We start from the raw sequence: 20,867 nt of genomic DNA, 5'->3' as shown, positions 1-20,867 counted from the left end.
AAGATAAATAATTAAGGTATTTACCAAATAGAGAACATAAAATTCTTAAGAATAATTATGTTGATAGCACTATTGAAAACTGCTTCCATTTTTATCCTCAAAACATTTGGCAATTCATATATTTTTATACATGTAAATAAAGTAAATGTGCAAATTAATAAAATTCTATCATGCTTCATCATGACTAAGAATAGCTACAAAGTCTTCAATAAGAAAACTAGATTTGCTACATTTTAAACATTTCAACAAAAACAGAAGTGGAAACCCATTAATATGCAGTCTACATGTTTTTCTTTGTGTTCAATCTTTTAGAGAAAACAAAATGTGATGTTGTTAAATGAAAAGAAGACAATTAAGTGTATATTCAGGTTCGGACATTTTCCTACCATCACATCTTATCTGTCACTCAAATGGGGATAAAATAATATCTCCTGCTTTAAAAGAAAAATTTCCAAAGTGCTGAAACAATTTTACACAATTCATGGTGAATATAAAAATAACCTACAATAGGGTCTTATGCCAAATTAGGCAGCACTTTAGAGAAGCAGGGAATAAAGGCTCAGAGTGAGAGGGAGCTGGGAAGGGAGCATTCTCCTCCTTGTCAGGATAATTGGTTCATTAAATGGAAGGAGAGAAGGGGAAGAGATAAAATGGGAGGAGAGTTCCCACTATTAAATATGTATTTCACAAGGTCTCTCTCAACTTGCTTCACAGCATCATGGCTGGTGTACACAGACCCTAATAAGCAACAAAGCTGGACTCCCAATTGCTCAAATCTTTTTTTTCTTTTTTCTTAACCTAGTGATAAAGAGGAGTCTGCTCTGGTTCCCCTAATCTCAGGGATCAGTCCCTGAAGCTGAGCAAAAGGAAGAAAGGGCTGATTAAAGCCACAGCAGTCAAGACCTTTGTGCCGTTGTGATATGTTGGTGTATATAGACACATGCCCACATAAAGGGCACACATGTGGTCAGGGGAGTGCTGTGCACGCGCCTCTAGGATGAATAGCACCATTATAAACATAAGTCATTATTAGTAGCCAGCATAAATAGGTTGGCCTGCCGTGGGGTTAAGATCTCTGATCCTCTGGGACTTGCTACTCTTCAGAGCAAGGGGATGCAGCTGCTGCGTAAGAGAAAAAAAATGTGTCTTAAGAACACATCCAAGGGTCCATGGGAAAGTGGTTGCTCATCGATGTCGTCTTTAATTAAAGTGGCTGTTGTAGAGAGAAGGTCGTCAATCAGAGGTGACCCTTGGATCAAGTTTTGATCTCCAACTAACTGTTCAGTTTTATTCAGGGGACAAAGAGTCAGGAGGGAACCAGAGGGAATAATATCAAGGCAGGGGACACATTTACTTGTGATGTGGAAAGCCAAAAAAAGGTTCAAAGTTTGGGTTTTGGTTCAAATAAAATCCCAAGAGTTCAGATGGTTTTCTAAACCCTCTGAACTTCATCAATGTGGAGAACCAGCTGAAAGAAATCTCACAAGAGCAAATGGTCCTTGGAACTTTTGGCCACCTCACTAACAAATCTGGCCAGAAAAAAAAATACAATCAGCAATGCAGGCAGATGACAAGGAAAAGTGGACTTTAAATGCTGTGATAGGCAGCTTGCCCAGATTTTATCTACTGTTTGTCCAAAGAAAATGGGGGTATGGATGGAGGCATGACTGATGTACATAGCATTTAAAATGGGAATGGGTCAAGAAACAAAACAATAGAAGGGCTGACAGAGTCACAGAAGACTGGGGTTAAGAAAACACACAATGGAACTACAGAATGCTCAAGAGTTGGTGCAGCAACATTGTCACCCAGTTGCTTAGAAAGGGTCAGGCTACAAAACTCAACGAGGAAAGAGTGGGTCTAAGTTTTCACAGCGGCCTCTACTCCCTTTTCATCTCTTCACCCCATCCTCATTACTTCTCCTATAAAGATAAGGACTTGACTGTGGGCAAGTTCCAGTAGCTGCTTTATTCTCTTAGCATCCTCTCATTGGCATGTGTGATAAGATGCTCTTCTAGATTCTAGGTACACTCTTTATCTACTGTGACCACTCGGGGCTTCTAAACCAAGTATGTCTCTCAGCATCGGTGTCCTGGGTTTTTCTCCTCATTCAGCCACAAATATGTTCTTAGCATTATAGTTGGAAAGGACATGATAAAGCAATTCATTACCGGGTATACATTTTAGAAAACAGCTTCATGTGTTTTCTCTTCTGAGGTAAGGCCCTTAAGGGAGAATAATTTATTAATAAAAAGGAAGTAAAAGGTAAGGTTTCCTTCTTTTATATGTCTGAGTAGCATTCCATTGTGTAAATGTACCACAGATTATTTTAATCCATTCATCTACTAATGGGCACTTGGGCTGCTTCCAAATCTTGGCTATTATAAATAACTAGAGGCCCGGTGCATGAAATTCATGCACAGGGGGAGGGGTCCCCTCAGCCCAGTCTGCACCCTCTCCAATCCAGGAGCCCTGCTGGTTTAGGCATGGCAGTCGGACATCCCTCTCACAATCCTGAACTGCTGGCTCCTAATTGCTCACCTGCCTGCCTGCCTGGTTGCCCCTAACTGCCCCCCCCTGCTGGCCTGGTCACCCCCAACTGCCCCCCCCGCTGGCTAGTTGCCCCTCACTGCCCCCCTTGTTAGTGTAATCGCCCCCAACTGCACCCCCCACCGGCCTGGTTGCCCCTAACTGGCCCCCCCACCCCTCTGGCCTGGTTGCCTCTTACTGCCCCCCCTGCTGGCCTGGTCACCTCCAACTGCCCCCCTGCCTGCCTGGTTGCCCCCAACTGCCCCCCTGCTGGCCTGGTCACCCCCAACTGCCCCCCCAACTGCCTGGTTGCCCCTCACAACCCCCCCCACTGGCCTGGTTGCCCCATGCAGCCTGCTGTTCAGTCATTTGATCATCCCTCACTAACCCCCCTGCTGGCCTGGTAGCCCCACGCAGCCTGCTGTTCAATCATTTTGTTGCCTCTCACTAACCCCCCTGCCAGTCTGGTCATAGGCATCCATCTTGTGAGGGTGTGAGGGTTAATTTGCATATTACCTATTTATTATACAGGATGCTGCAATGAACATAGGGGTACATATATTCTTTTGAATTAGTGTTTCAGGTTTCTTTGGATATATTCTCATATATCCAAAGAAATGGAATTTCTGGGTGACAAGGCAGTTACATTTTAACTTTTTTGAGGTATCTTCATACTGCTTTCTACAGTGGCTGCAGCGTGGATGGACCTAGAGAGTATTATGCTAAGTTAAATAAGCCAGTCATAGAAAGGTAAGTAGCATCTGATTTCACTTATGTGGAATCTAATGAACAAAAGAAACTAACAAACAAAGTAGAGAACAGACTGACAGCTGTCAGAGGGGAGGGGTTTGGGGATTGGGTGAGAATGGTGAAGGGATTAACAAAGAAATAAAAAAGAAAAACTCATAGACACAGACAACTGTAAGGTTATTGCCAGAGGGAAGGCGGATGGAGGGAGGTAGTAAAGGGTAAAAGGGAGATAAAAGGTGATGGAGGAAGACTTGGCTTGGGGTGATGGAGGAAGACTTGGCTTGGGGTGATGGACACATCATGCAATATACAGATGATGTATTATAGAATTGTATACCTGAAACCTACATAATTGTATTAACCAATTTCACCCCAATAAATTCAATTTAAAAAGGAAATAAAAATAAATTGTGGTAAAAATATAAATAAATAAAAAGGAAATAATAATGTCCAACTGGTGATGGAGAATCCTCTGGATAGGGCCTTCTTAAACCCCATCATCTATACAACTGTGTTGGGTACTCTCACACCACACTTGGCTCCACTCACCCACCCCCCAGTTTCTGAGACTATGTACCTACAGTTGCATCTCTCACTGGGAAATGCCCTTGACCTAAGAGGCCTAAGAGGCTGGTTTCACTTAAGGAAATCCTATCCCAGGGACAGATGTGGCCAAAGATTGGTAGATGCAGGAATGCAAAGCCCTTCAACACCACCACCACCACTACTACCCCCTCCCCAACTACACACACACACACACATACCTTTCTCAGTGTGTGACAACTCCAAAGAGCCAGACCAGCTCCAGATCTCATATCCCCTTTGTTTTAGGATGAGCTGAGGATCATTTACAATCACATTGTCAGTCATCTGCTCCTCCTGTCCAATTCTGCCTCTGTGACTCTGCGTCCCAAAAACTCAATGTACAATAGCACTCCTTGTATTTTCAGGAAGGGCAGTCAGCTTCCCAACAATACAATGCTTAGCAGAATACTGCCTCAGAGTGCATGTAGCTTCCACCGTGCATGAGGCAGAGGCAGGTGTTGTAGGGAGAGCTGAAAGAGTGAATGGAGGTCAGGGGGGACCGTGGCAATTGTGGGTGTATAATAATGGTTCTTAGCATCCTAGAGGAAAGTCCTTGCCTGCGTCAAGGGAGCTATCATTCCATTTTCACCTCCAACCAGCAAATTTTAGAATCGATCCTCACTGTTTTACATCTGCCCTCCATGTTGCAGGTACAAAAACATTTATGAACAAATGTATTCAGATCATTTTCCTATAAATAGAGATCGTAATTATCACATTTACCCACTTTATTTCTTTTGGAAGGTTTTTAGAGGTTGTATAGCAATGACATCCCTTCTGAAGGATTTGCATTTGAAAGGCTGTTGTTCAAATTTAATTCACATTTGACATAATGTTTTCTCTTGCAGAACATTACCCAGTATCTGAAAAATCAGTTTTCAGCAAGCTCTAGTCTACATCCCTCTGATCATTTCTCTTTTTATTATGGGTATATTCTAAGTGAATTCTGTGTGTGTTCTGGAAATGACATAAACAATCAGAAAATGTTCATATCCTTTCTTCAGCCCCATTTTGATTTTTAACCTGCACTTCTTGTATCGTCTTCTCCCTGGCAAGTGCTGCCCACAGCGTCATGAGCTTCCCTGGGTTTCCGGGGCCAAAACAAGCATTCATCTGTGGGGGGCACAGAGCCCCGTTGGTGGAGAGTCACGATAAATTTCTCTCTCTGCCTCTTAGCTCTTCCCCTGTGAGAGCAAGCTGGTAGGAAATCACTCCACGTGCCCCTATGGTTTGTTTTGCCCGTCAAGCTCTGGCAGTTCTTAGTGAAAACGAAGGTTACATCCCTCAAACCCAGGCTAGAGTGAAGATTTCTTTAAGGGTAGCAGTGTACAGAGCTTCGCTCTGGGCTAATTCTATTTTCTCAAGGAGGAAATTAAAGTTGGGTTTTGATCAAAGCCCCCCCCTCCCCGCCCCTTCTTGAGGGGAGCTGTCCAGCAGGGAGATGAGAGGCAGCCGAAAATAAAAGCTATTTGTGTTGCCTGTTTGCTGTTTTCATATTTGGAAATCTTCGATTCCTATAGTGAGATTCACAGTTCCCCGACACTCCCTCCCCAACCCACTCCCACCCCAGGCAGGGAGACACCAAAATCAGTTGCAAATACAGGGTGCCGAGTAAACTGCAGAATGGTCTGCTGTCTTCATATCATTGCTCATTTTACAGGTTTTGTCAGTTTCTGAAAAACGGTGAGAGATAATTGGCCTGAGATGTAAAGCCACACTTGGCTGTTGCAAGGAACAGAGAAAGACAGCTTTAGCCCATGAGACCATATTTTGTGAAACACGGTCTCTCTTTTTATTAATGAGCAGATACACAGTGCTCCTTCTCAGCTCTGAAAAATCTGTAGCTTTCCCCCTGCGATGTTGTACAAGGCCTTTAAATGGGTGCCGTTTGTAATGCTGTGGTCGGTGGCATTGAGCAAGGAAAGCCTGCACTTGTTATCTTACAACCCAAGGGAACGACTGTCGCACTCCAGCACGGCCACGCGGCTGCCGCAATATCCGTCCAGCATATTTGACCTTCGAACGATAGCATCAGAAACAGCGATAGCAAATAATCAGGACCCACAAGCTGCCATCCCAGCCACTATCATGATCTTCTGGACATATTCAATGCTTCCTGTTTAGAAGTGGGCAAATATTTGTCAAGAAACATAAATAGGAGAATCTGACTGCGGAATGCAGGTCACTCGTACAAGACAGAACAAGTAGCCAGTACTCCCCCCAAGGACTCATAAACGTGTTGTCATAAAGAAAATACATCTCCCATCCAAACTCAGCCATCCTGCCACGCTGGTAGTATCTTGCCATTGCCAAAGGCGACTATGGTAACACGACCACCTTTTGTTCTTAGTCCCTTATTTAAACTCTATCATCATTCTTATTTCTCATTTTCAAAATCCCATCCAAGTCATTTCTCCTGTAATTCACTTGTTTCCCTACAGTCGGCTCTAGACACCACAGTCAGAGTGGTCTCCTATTAACCCGGAGGTCAAGGTTCAATTCCTAGACAGGGTACATGCCTGGGTTGTGGGCTCCCCCTGTAGGGGGCATGCAGGAGACAGCCAATTGATGATTCTCATTATTGATGTTTCTCTCTCTCTCTCCCTCTCCCTTCTTCTCTGAAATTAATACAAATATATTTTAAAAATGTAATGATTGTGTCACCTCCTTAATAAGAATTTCCAGTGACTCCCATAAATATCCTATATAATAAAGAGGTAATATGCAAATTGACCATCACTCCAACACATAAGATGGCTGCCCCCATATGGCCAAAGATGGCTGCCACAAGATGGTCAGCAGGGGAGGGCAGTTGGGAGAGACCCAGGCCTGCAGGGGAGGGCAGTTGGGGGTGACCAGGCCTGCAGGGGAGGGTAGTTGGGGGTGACCGGGCCTGCAGGGGATGGCAGCTGAGGGTGACTGGGCTGGCAGGGGAAGGCAGTTGGGGGCAATCAGCTGGCAGGGGAGTGCAGTTGGGGGCAATCAGGCCAGCAGGGGAGCAGTTAGGCATCGATCAGGCTGGCAGGGGAGTGGTTAGGGGGTGATCAGGATGGCAGGCAGATGAGCGGTTAGGAGCCAGCAGTCCCAGATTGTGAGAGGGATGTCTGAGGGGTCCCATTTTGGAGAGGGTGCAGGCTGGGCTGAGGGTTACCCCCCCCCAGTGCACTAATTTCGTGCACCGAGCCTCTAGTTTAGGATAAAATCAGGGCTGTTAAGCACAGCCCAAAGGCTGGGCATGATCAGTACTTGCCTCTGTATCGTGTGGCTTCTCTTGAACTGCTCTTCCCCTCACTCATGTTCCAGGAACACTGGCTTCCTTTCTTCTCATAGGACACACCAAGATTTTCTTCCCCCAAACCTTTGCTCAAATTGCCTCTCTCACCACTCTTACCTTTAACTATTTACTGGGCTGCTTCTCACCACTCAGGTCTCAGCTTAAATGTCACTGCCCCATTGAAATCTGTCTCAACCAACTCTTTCATGGCAGTTATCCCTACTGCATTACTCTTTTTTTAAAATATATGTTTATTGGTTTCAGAGAGGAAGGGAGAGGGAGAAAGAGATGGAAGTATCAATAATGAGAATCATCAATCAGCTGCCTCCTGCACGCCCCCTACTGGGGATGGAATCCACAACCCAGGCATGTGCCCTATCAGAATCGAACCGGGGACTCTTCAGTCCTCAGGCTGATGCTCTATCCACTGAGCCAAACTGGCTAGGGATCCCCCACTCCATTATTCTATATCTAAGCTTTGAGATTATTTTGGGTGCAGCCAATACAATAATTTATAATTTTGTTATGTATCTGTTTTCTGCCTCCTTTTATAAACTATAAATTACATAAAGTCAAAGATTAGGCTTTCTCTCCCCTATTCTCTTCACCACCACCCCTTATCTCCAGAGCCTACTACCATATGTGGCACACATCAAGTATTTAGTAAATGTTTATTGAATAAATAAATGTGTCCACGTGGCCTATTGTATTTTAGACCTTATTTTATTTTATTTTTTCATCATGTGGCTTCCTAAAGAGTAGAACCTGCTCCACATCCAAGTCTATTCTCATTCTCAACATGCTTGTGTGATCACGAAGCCTCTTTCTTTGCTTTTATCTCATGTATTTCAATTGGGAAGGGCAAAGCAAAGCAATGTCATTGAGCAGAGGACAGGGCCTCACAGATGGGAAGGAGAGATAGCATATGATGGAGGGCATCAGCCTGGCTCTGTGTCTTCTCAAAAGGCTCCTGGCAAAATGAGAGAAGAAACAAGCTAAGCAGATGGTTGGAGGCATCCACTTTTACAATTCGTTTGTTTCTGTTTTGCCAGCCCTCCTGACAATTTTAGCTCTTTAGCCCTTATCGGCAGGGTCTTGTCCATGATTATTATCGGTTGTATCACCTAAATAAGGTTGGGTATTTTATAAACACCGACTGTTTAGTAGTAAATTTTGTTAGGCAATACAGGAATCTTCAGGAATTATATGAAAAACTTGACTTGAACCAATGTTTCAAATTAGTTTAGATGACTTTGAATAGAATTGAGCAGGGTTTTCTATGTACATTTTCTCAAACAGCTTTTAAAATTCTAATTCCTCTAGTGATATTGTGTGGACTCACCATTGGAATGTAAAAAAAAAAACAAGTCATTTTTAGTAGTTGAATAGTCTTAAACAGCCGTGGGCAAACTACATCCGGCCTGCGGAGCCGAAAGAGCGGAGGGTTCTCTTGCTCTCCCCTCCGCTCCTTTATTTTGAATTTATATTACTTCACACAAACACTCCATCCATGCTTTTGTTCCGGCCCTCCAGTCCAGTTTAAGAACCCATTGTGGCCCTTGAGTCAAAAAGTTTGCCCACCCCTGGTCTTAAAGCATAGCAGCAGTAGAAGCTTTTAGAATACGAAGTTCATTCATTCAATTAACGTTTTTATAGTGGACACTATTTGTTCCTGGTATAGAATACAAGGAACGATAGTCCTTGCCTTCTCACCTTATTCTATTTAAACTAAAAAGATGAACAAAAAGAAATGTGTGTGTGTGTGTGTGTGTGTGTGTGTGTATAGAGAGAGAGAGAGGGGAAGAGAGTCCGATGCATGAAAATTGCACATATATATACTAATGTGTATATATATACGTGTGTGTGTGTGTGTGTGTGTGTGTGTGTGTGTGTGTGTGTGTGTGTATAGAGAGAGAGAGAGAGGGGAAGAGAGCCCGATGCATGAAAATTGCATATATATACTAATGTGTATATATATACATGTGTGTGTGTTTGTGTGTGTGTATACATACATATATATATATATATATATATATATATATAGAGAGAGAGAGAGAGAGAGAGAGAGAGAGAGACAGAGAGAGAGAGAGAGAGAGAGAGAGAGAGAGAGAGAGAGAGGCCCGATGAATGAAAATTTGTGCAAGAGTAGGCCTTCCTTCCCCCGGCTTCCAGCACCAGCTTCGCTGCTTCACTCATGCCCTGGCTTCGTCCAGAAGGACAAAGGAATGACGCCCAGAAGGACATTTGGTTTAATTAGCATATTACCCTTTTATTATTATAGATTTAGTTCTATAGCATCAGATTTATTTATTATAAAGTATAGCTCATGTCTGATCCTACCCTGGCATAGAGAGTGTTTTTTAAAAACTGCACTTTTTCTTGGATTAGAATTTAAGCTGACAAAAGTGTGTTGTTCATGGGTTTTAGACAACACAAAAGCTTTGAATTTGACAATCACAAGGAGGCTAACAGCCTATGATGTTGTACTTGGGTTTTTGTTTACTGTATGCCCATAGACAATTTTCATATATATTATATGGTTATTATTTGTTATGTTGTATTTGTTGTGTTGTTGTTTTCTGGGAAGATGGCTTGTGGTGTTCCTTGCATATTCATTCTAAAAGCCATTCTACTTCACTTTTCAATAATAAATTTTATCAATGTACAAAATAATTTTAATGTTATACATTTTGGATGGAATCAACTGGCTATTGTTCAGTCTGCCTTACTCAATACAGAAGGAAATAATGTCTTTGTTATGCTTTCTACAAATAAGGTTAGAGATAAAGACACTTGACTTTTCTCATAAATATTACTACTCCCAGGCAAAGCTCCCCAGAGTATGGATCTCTATTCTGTCCCAGGAGGCAATTTGATGCTTACTCCAGTTCAACAGTAAAGGAGAACAGAGGTGCTTTTTCCAATAAAAAAAAATCTGAGTTATTAGAAGGCCTGGACAGAAGGAATTCAATTTTTGAGGTCTGGAATGACCTAAAATATTGTTTTTCTTTTTATCTGAATGAGTTTTTCAGATTAAAAAAAAAAGCTGTCATGTATTTTCAATCAAATTAGAGATACATCTTTGTGGGTTTTTTGTTGTTGTTGTTTTTTTATGGCAAGCACTGACTTTTGAGCCAGTGAGTTAATCACAAGATTTCACCAGAGTCCAATTTTATTTTAACATATTTTTTCCAAAACTTTAACCAAAATGTTTTTTTTCTTCAAAATTTAAAAAATGCTTAAAACAGTGATTCTTAACCAAGGGGAGTTATATCCCGTCCATGCTCCCTACCCCAAGGGGACATTTGTTGAGGTCTAGAAGCATGTTGCTTTCACAACAGAAGTGCGACTGTCATCTAAAGCATAAAGGTAAGGAATGCTTTTAAAGATTGTTCAATACAGAGGAAAGCCCTCCATGACAAAAAATAACAAAATAATCCAGCCCCAAATGCCAATAGTGCCAATAGTTTGATTTAGAGAAAAACGGCAGTTTTCCTATTGTACAATCTGGCGCTAAGGACTACTAACCAATTTTACTTTCTAAACCTTTGATATACCTTAGAGATATAGACATTCTGATTTCATTGATTGGTTGCAATAGTTGGTTTTAGAACAGTCCCTAGAATACGTTCCCTTACTTTCTACCAGAGATGATACCAATTAACAACCTCACTGTGATCTCACACATCATACCAGCGCTTTCCCGAGAGAAATAATAGTTGTCGCGTATACAAATTAACAAATACGCAGCAGGAAAACACAAATGCAGAACACTTCTAAACAACAGCAGTGATACTGTCAAAACCAGACTCCTGAGTCTCATACTTGATTTCCCCATTCTTTCTCACATCCAAACAATAGATCACCAAATGTCTTCATGTTTTTCCTTTGTCATAGCTAGCCTCCAACATATCCCCCAGTGAGCTCTGCCTCCTAGCATCCATACCCCTGTGTAGTCCCTTCACATTGACTAGGGTAGCTCTGTGACCCCTAGTTACTGCAGAAATCATGGGTTCTGACTTTCCTGTCTGGGTCCTGTTTGCTCTCTTAGGTCCCTAGCTCTGGGGGAAGCAAACTACTGTCCTGAGGACATGCAAGTAACCTTCGAGTGAAGTCCCCATGGGAGGCACTGAGGCCCCTTTCAACAACCAGCACTAAGCTCCATGGCATGTGGGTGGCCAACGTAGAGGCACGTTCTGCAGTCCTATTCAAACCCTTGGATTAACTCTGTTTTCTGGTCAGCATTATTACTACAGCCTTTTGAGAGAGCCCGGACCAGAACCACTCAGCTGAAGCGATTGCAGGTTCTTGTGAACTGAGTGGGATCAGGACCGTGGGCGATAATAAATGTGGGCTCAAGCTGCTGCTAAGTTTTCAATCAGAAATGCTTTAGACTTTTGGTTTTTACACTCCACCCCATTTTCATTGATTAAATTACATACTAGATGAAGTTCGTGTCATTGAGTAAAGGTAACCACCTCTTCTCTCAGCAGCATGTTAACCCTGAATGCAATCCAGTGAATTAAAATTGATATGATGCAGGTTCTAGCACTAGCAGTATTGAATCCCATCTCCCACCTAAGCAAAATATGCCCTTAAATTGGCAGGTGTATCATTACATTGTAATCATATGCTTCCTTATGTATTTTTCCCACTTTAAAGTTAATCACTTTAAAGTTAACTTTATTTTTTATTTTATTTTTTTTGAAATCAGGTATTAGCATTTTTTATGATTGTTTTTGTTGTGTTAATCCTCACCTGAGGATATTTTCCCCATTTTTTATTTATTTATTAAGGTATTACAAATGTGTCCTTATCCCCCCATTTTTCCCCATCCCCCCAGTCCTGCCCTCACCCTCACCCCCTATTGTCTGTGTCCATCGCTTATGCTTATATGCATGCATACAAGTCCTTTGGTTCTTTAAAGGGAAGGGACTGTGTCCTGTTAACCACTATATTCACGTTGCCTAACTCAGTTTTTGGCATACAGTAGATTCTTAGTACTTGTATTAATACAATAATGGATACATGAATTGATTAGTTAACCACATGGATAAGAACTGTATGACTGACCTTGTTAAGAATCTTATTTTTCCTATTTCCTTTTTAAAATAGATTATTTTAAAAAATATGTTTTTATTGATTTCAGAGAGAGGAAGAGAGAGGGATGGAAAAATCAATGAGAGAGAAACATCTATCAGCTGCCTCCTGTATGCCCCTTAGTGGGGATCAAGCCCCAACCTGGGCAGGTGTCCTGACGGGAATTGAACCATGGCATCCTGGTTCATGGGACAATGCTCAACCAACTTAAGTCACACAGGCCAGGCTCTTCTTTCTTTCTGTTTTCTTTCTTTCTTTCTTTTTTTTTTTTTTTTGGTTAATCTTTAACTGAGGATATTTTTTCATTGCTTTTCAGAGATAGTGGAGAGGAGAAAAGGATGGGAAGAGAGACAGAGGAGAGAGAGAAACATCAATGTGAGAGAGACACACTGGTTCCCTCCCACACACTCCCTGACCTGGGCCAAGGATCAAACCTACAACCCAGTACATGCCCTTGACTCTTCAGTGAATGGGCTGCTGCTCTAACCATATAGCCATGCAGACCAGTACTTCCTTCCTTTTTAAAATGTCTCAGATTCTAATGTAGTAACTGGCAAAGAATCACGCAATTTTTGTTGAAATTTCTAATTGTTGCTCAGTGTTTTGTCTATAAATCTTTATACACATCACAGTCTTCTAATGATACTCAGTGATCCTCCACGAGAATCATAGTATAACTTAAATTGCCCAAGGAAGTGAAGTTAGAGCATGATCTTATAGAATGTCTGGAAATATAACATCATTTTAGCCTGAAACAATACTTTTTTACACTTCTCATGAAATAAATAGCAGGAGTTTTCTTAAGGGATTAAGCTGCTTTTATAAGGATAAAGAGAATATAGGTGTTAGAGCATCTTCAGCTCCAAGTAATAGTCTGTTTACGAGGTGCCTTACTTATGGTCATACTATGGGGAAAACTTCTGATTCATAGGATTCCTCTGTTTGGATCTCTACTTCATGCTCCTGGCAGGGAGCAGATGCTATAAGCTGCTCCAGAGTTTTACACGTTGGCTAGAAGCTGTCAAAATAAGATGTCTATGATTTTTTTTTTAATTTCAACAAGGGACTTTTATTTATATGTGTGTATGTGTGTGGTTTAATCAACATAAATTTGTTTCTCACAGTTATCCAGACTAGAAGTCCAAGATCAAGGTGTCAACGGGCTTAGTGTCTACTGAGAACTTTCTTTTCCTCCTTGGCTAGAGATGGCTGTCTTTGCCCTTTGTCTTCACATGTATTTTCTCTGTACCTGTATGTGTCCACATGTCATCTTATAAGGACACAACTCATATTGGACTCCACTTTATGACCTCATTTTAACTCAATTATCTCCTTAAAAATCCTGTCTCCAAGTATGTTACATTATAAGGTACTAGAGGTTAAGACTTAAGCACATGAATTTTGACAGAACACAGTTTAGTTTGAAACATACACAAATACTGATAAAAATTCTGTAGCTCATTAAAATTTGGCCCAAATTTTCCTTTTTTTCCCCCCAACTAGCTACTCTTAGAAGTGACTTATCTGTGATTTTTTTTGTAAGTAAATGATCCTGTTGGTCCTATTTTCTGAGCCAACATAGTACCATTGTTATGGTTAAAACTATTGAGTTATCCATTAACCTTCTTCCATCAATCTAATCAAGAGTTAATGGGCTAATTGTCCATTTCCCTTTCATACTAAATTGAGTTTTTTTGTTTCCTTTAGTATTGGGGCTCTCTTAAAAATCTGGATATTATTTATTATCACGATACCCATAATTCACTTCAGGGAAAAAAAAACAGAGTTAATTTTGCAGTGAATATATTTTATTCTTGTGGGGTGAAAATAGAATGCCTGTGCATTGCTTAGGAAAAAAAAACTGCTTAAGTAGCACAGTACTTTATGAAGTTCAACACATTTTTAATAAATGAGTGAATAAACATTGACATAATTGGCTTTTCCCTTAGATGTTTTACTACTTGCCTTCCTTGTTGTTTGTCCTGATTACTTCCCTTTCAAAAATAAAAAGTGATAGTTGGATCGTCAGAAAACCAGTATTAACTTACAGAACTTAGATGCCTAAATTATCCTATAAATTAGATATAAGGAAAAAGCATTAATCTGGGTCTCAGTGTCTTTCATCCACATACCCACTGATGTTGAAAGAGGAATTTGTTATTAGACTAACTGAGTCTTTTTTTCAGTATGTGCAACTGTGGGAAGCATGGCATGTCACTGTACCACCTGAGCTTCAGCTATTTCATTTATTAAATAGAGATAATTACACCCAAATAGACAGCGTGAGAGTCAAATATAATTAAATTAAATAACGTATTCATGTAAAGAGCATGAATGTGTGTTTTGTGTGGTTGAGTCAGCTCTGGCTCCTGGCAACCCTATGAATGGATGCTGTCCACAGTCCTGTCCTCAACAGCCCTTCTCAGCTCCTGTAGACTCATGCCTCTGGCTTCTTTTGTGAAATAAATCCATCTCATATTTGGTCTTCTTTTTTTTGCCACTGCTCTCTGTTTTTCCCACCACCAATCTTTTCCAGAAAACCCTGCCTTCTCTTGATATGCCCAAGGACAGCTTCAGTTTTGTCATTTTTGCCGCCAGAAATGTTTCAGGCTTAATTTGCTCTAGGACCCAATTGTACATCTTTCTGTGGGTCCAGGGTATCCACAGAGCTCTCCTCCAACACTGTTATGTCAAATGAATCATTTTTCCCCTATCAGTCTTCTTTATTGTTCAACATTTGCAGTGTACATATAACTGGGAATATGAGGGTGTGGATCATCTTAGCTTGGTATCTAATGGCACATCTTTGGTCATGGTGATCTTTTCTAATTCTTTCATTGCTGCCCTTCTGAGTCTCAGCCTTCTGTTGATATTTTGGCTGCAATCTCCATTCATATTGATGACTGAACTAAGGTGAGCAGAATCTTTAACCTTTTTGATGTCTTCATTGTCCAGGTTAAAGGTATGTATTTCTTCTGTAGTCATGATTTTTGTTTTCTTAATGTTCAAATGCAGTCCCATTTTGGCACATAATTTTCTTATTTCTCTTTCATCAGAAGTTGTTTTTCAATTACTGCTACTTTCTGGCCATAGGATAGTGTCATCAGAGTATCTTAAGTTACTGATATTTCTTCCACCAATTTTTACTCAGCCTTCCTCTATTAAGTCTAGCCCAGTTTTAATATGTTATGTTCTGCATACAGATGAAAGAAATAGATGAAAATATACCCTCATCTAACACCTTTGTCCATAGGAAACCTTTCTTTCTCTTCATGTTCTATCCTGACAGTGGCTTCCTGTCCACAATATAGGTTACACAACAGGACCATCAAGTGCTGAGGCACATCATTTCTTTCATAGAAACCCATAGCTTTTCATGATCCATGCAGTCAAAGGCTTTACTGTAGTCTATTAACCCTAGACTAACCTTCATTTGAAAGTCTTTGAAGCACACCAATGAATGTTCCCAGTTAGATCTCGAATGCATCTTCCTTTTCTGAATTCAGCTTGAACACCCAGCATTTCTTGCTTCATGCAAGGTAGAAGCCTTTGTTGCATCACCTTGAGCATCACTTTACTTGGGTGGGAAATAGAGCAATGGTCCTATAGTTACTGCAGTCACTGGCATCTCCTTTCTTGACGATTGGGATGTATATTAAACGTTCCTGGTATGTAGGCCATTACAACATTCATATTAGTAGTACATACAAATAGTAAATGTGTTGCAGTCATACAAATGATATGAGTACTCAGTAACTAATATTTATTATTATTAACTTTAATTTTAAATGAAAATAGATTATATCGAGATAATTAGCTTTCTTGTAATCTCTATAGTTCTTTAATAAAGAATATAATTTTTCAAAATGTTTTTCCTTTTCTAAATGAAGAAACTACTGGGTTTGCTGGTGTGTACAGCTTTCACAGCAAACCTTGGCTTAGCTCATTGGCTCCATTCTGGGTTAGTGTCTTTTCTTGTGGCCAGGAGAATTAGTGGAATGGATTTGGTGCCTGCTGGATGGTGGTACATCATGTGCCCATCAATAATGTGTTAGGGACTCTGTATATGTTTTCCATAAAGAGTGCTTTCAGCTGGTAATTCAGCCAATAGCCCTTTCTATTCTGATAGTTTCTGTTTGTGGCATAAATACCCCCATCCAGACATTGGCTTCAGATGCTATGCTCATCTCCAAGAACAACATCATTGTTTAGTACAGTCTCCCAACAGAGCACAAGGGAAACTGGGTATTCAATTTTTCTGTAACGCTTCTGGAGTCCACCACTCCTCACGGAGGTACTTGCTTTGACCACTACCCATCTCTTGCATGTTGAAAAAAATTTTTAAACTCTTCTGAATCTGAGATGTGATTTCAAAGTTTATAATTTTATTTTATATACTAGAGACCCAGTGCATGAAATTCATGCACTTGGGGCAGGGAGGGGGGAGGGAGTCCCTCAGCCTGGATTGCAAGAGGGTACAAGCCAGGCCGAGGGACCCCACTGGTGCACAATCAGGGCTGGGGAGGAATGCGAGAGGTTGGCCAGCGGGGAGGGACCACAGGAGGGCTCCAGGTCATGGCTGGCCCGACTCTCTCAGTCCCGATCCAGCAGAAAGATAACCTACCTTTCAGAGCATCTGCCCCCTGGTGGTTAGTGCACATCATAGCAACTGGTTGACCAGTCAACTGTCTGCCCCCTGGAGGTCAGTGCACGTCATATTGAGCGGTTGAGTGACCTTAGCATATCATTAGCATATTACGCTTTGATTAGTTGATTGGCCTTCTGGACACTTAGCATATTAGGCTTTTATTATATAGGATTACAACCCCACTTATATGAATTTAAATATCCTTTATAGGTGGGGGGTGTGGATAACTTCTGATTGCTTTTTTGCTTTGAAACATAATAAAAAGAGTTTGGACATTGAAACCAGAGAGTTGTGAGATTCCAATTAGTTCTCCACTAGAGAACAAGTATGCACACACACAAATATACAGAAACAAAGAGTGTTTAAAATCTGTATTAACATCTAACAATTTGATGACTGACCAGTGAGAGTTTAGGTTACCATTCCAAAACATCTAAGATATCTACATCATACTTTTTGCTTTAATATGAAGGGAATAAATAAATATGAAACATACTTTTCTGTTTTCAAAAGTCACACAGAGAATGGTGTCATCAATTTGAAGTGCAAAGAGTTGTTTCAGCCATACTCCAGGGATAAGTTGGTTGTCAACTGGCCAGTAGACAACTCAGAACCAAAATGCATGTGGAGAGTGTTTAGACACTCCTGAGAGTTTAGGTATTCTTGCAGTGCTTATTTTTCTTGCCGATAGATTTGTCACCAGGTAGCTATATTACCATAGTTTTTACCTTGATATACTGATCACGTCTCCTTCTCTCTCTCCCCCTTATGTAGAACAAGACTCAGAGAGCAATAGGATTAGGCTGTAAATGGAGAATAGGCATTCAGAAACTGAAGAGATTCATATCTGAGTGGAGACTTGTCAGCATAGGTAAGTGGATTTAAAGAGTAATTAACCAGAGCCATGAATAAGAAGGTCCATATTCAGAAGAGCCTTCTAAAAGGACAATCGGGATTCCAATATTTTTTAGCCACGGACTCAATAAGAGTTAGTTGCTGTATTGTGTGAAAGGTTCAAAGGCAAGGAGATCAAGAAGAGAGTTGACAGATTCAGTGAAGACAGAGTGGGCAGCAAGAATTGGATTCCTCAACTGCAAATGAGAGATAACAATGGCATATCGAAAGACTTTTGTTAGTGGAAAAATAATACAACTATATGATCATATTTCTCAATAAAGCCATAATAACCTGATATCTTTCAGCACATAAAGACATAAAATATGCATGATATTGATGTGTGTGTTTCCTATCTCTGTATAACAAACTTTAGATGGGAAAGCAATATGTATACTTTACTCTTGTTCTTGAGGGGAGAGGATCTTGTATATTACAATATTCTTTCTCTACATCTCTATCCTTCTTGTCTCCTTTATAGCCCCAGATTGAAACTAGAATGGCATGTGCCTCTTCTCTGGGGTGAATTGAACAAAAGATGGTACACCTAGGAGTACAGATTTCTCTGCTTGCTATAAGTATCAGTTAGTGAAGAGAATAGCCTTGATAGAAAGGAACTAATGGGCTTCAACCCCCCTCCCCCATTTTATCCCTCATTTTTATTCCTTCTTCTTTAATCAGGCTTTTTTTTAAAGTATCCATCACAGTCACCAAACTGGAGTATCACATTGGTTCTCTATAGATAATTTAATCCCTAGATTTTCCCAATTTACTAGGTGTGGATTCCCCATTCCACTCACAGGTCTTGGAAATCCAGATGGTATTTTTCCAAGGAATAATTGCTGAAACACTAGGAGCAGATGAAAACAGGTATCATCTGATAGAAATATATAATTTTACGGTATCCAGATTCTTTTCTCTAATTTTCCAAATGTCTCATCATGGACCACTTTGCTTGGTTCCATTGATGGAATCTCTGGCTTTTAGTTCTCATTATTTCAAACTACTGCGAGGTGGTTTGCTAAATGAGATCATTGCTCTGGGAGCCTAAAATAAATCTCCACTGTAACAACTTTCAGAACAGGAAAACTGTTGGACTCCTTAACACCTTTTGGTACCTACATTTAGGAATGGTCTCAGGGATTGGATCCCAGACGAGATCAGCTGGCCTATGTGCATCCTCACTTCCAACTTCTTGATGAAAAATTGGATGACTCCACAAAACAGCTTCCTGGATAGATCCAGAGCGCATATGGGATCTAATATTTTAGCTCCTGATGTTAACACCATTCCACTGATCTCTCAGATTCTACACGGTGATGAATCATTTCTATGGTGTGCCACCAAAGGGTGCCTCTTTTCTCCAGATCCCTTTACTGTAATTCTTCCCTCTAATATATGACACTTCCAGTCTCAGCATGATAGAACAAGGTATTTCTAACACAATGTCCAGTCTTCTAAAGCAAGGCCTTTATCACAATAATGAAAACCTGTTCAATTTGAATTCATAGCTCTCACTAAAGACAAAAAAAAAAAAAAATTAAAGCTCTCTTTGTTTCTACCACCTCAATAACAATTGAACTGTTCAAGTGTATTGGACTGGGTTCCTTCTTTCTCTTATTCCTTATGGGTTTGTTCTCATCTAACCAGGAAAATTCTTAAAGGTAAAGTTTGGCCATGGGTATATAAAAAAATTCCCACTGAAGTCTGTGCAAAAGAGTTGACTGTTCCAACTTACAAAGAACTTTTTCTAATATATATATATATATATATATATATATATATATATATATAATTTTGTTTATTTTGCTTCTGTGTATATGTGGGTTTTTAATGTTTATTTTTGAAGGATTATAGGGGAAAATACTAATAGTTTCAAAGAGCTTATCTCCTAGCAGCTCTTGAGAGATGTATGCAGCAATGAGAGTATCTATGTGGAACCTTAAAAGGGATACCTTTGAGTTGAACCTATTAGTTCTTTAAGTTGTCACAGGAAAAAGAAATTCTGTCAAATTATTTTTGACATTCTATACAGTTTACTTTTATAATTAGTGCTGCTATATTCAGGCTGCCGAATTAGGTCCATTTCTGAGTGTTTTGTTCTTACAGAACATGAGCGATTACAGTGGAAACCAGCTAGCAAGAAGAATTATAATTGGATAAAAAATTTAAAAAGAGTGAATTAATTATTGGGAACTATAATTAATCAGGGTTATTCTTCTCAAGGTTAGCACTTTAAAATGTATTTTATAGGTAATATAAAATGCCTCACTTAGTTAAAACCTTTTATGATGATGATAATACCACCTTATCACAAAGGCGGAGAGAAATCCCTTTTACATGAAATCCCTGTTTTGTTTAATTTTGTTACCTTTGCTCTATCATCAATCCAATGGCCAGCCTGCAGAGCAGAAGGCAGGATAATTGGGTTTGGAGTGTTGCTGCTCGTTCATGAAAATTCGGAAAGCTGGGTCACAAGTGACAATGTTTTTAGCACTGTTATAGTAGTTCCTAATGGACATCTGTCCACTCACTCAAAGCCTTCACCTTAGGTTTTAGCCTGCCTGTCAAGCATGTGTTCAAGAGAGACCCTTTAGTGAGGCACCCAGGTTGTTTCAAACAGGCTTACTTTTTAGAAACCAGAATCTCTTTGTTAAATTTTATGTTATGGAGAATGGCAAATATACATTAAAATAGATAGACTATGTATGTCTGGGGGCAGAGTTTCTGTAGGAAATCTCTTCACCTTCCTCCCAAATTTTCTGTGAACTAAAACTGCTCTAATAAGAAAATAAAGTCTTAGAAAAAAAAGTAGGCGGACTATTATAATAAAGCCACCTATACCCATTACCTAGTCCCCAATCTATCCTCCCGTGGACAGCTCCACCCCATCTACTTTTGCATTCATATCCTTTTTCAAATAAGTTGTAGTGACAGAAGACATTATATAATTGAACCATTGATACTTTTAATATGTAAATTTAAGACATGAAAGCCCTTTTGTTAGCATAATCCTATAAAGCATTCATAACTTAAAATTAATCATTCTATAATATCAGCAAATATGTTCAATACATTTAAAAGGGA

The sequence above is a fragment of the Plecotus auritus genome (genome assembly GCF_963455305.1).
Source record: "Plecotus auritus genome assembly, chromosome: 6".
Classification (NCBI taxonomy): Eukaryota; Metazoa; Chordata; class Mammalia; order Chiroptera; family Vespertilionidae; genus Plecotus; species Plecotus auritus.
Note: the sequence above shows the minus strand (reverse complement) of the source record.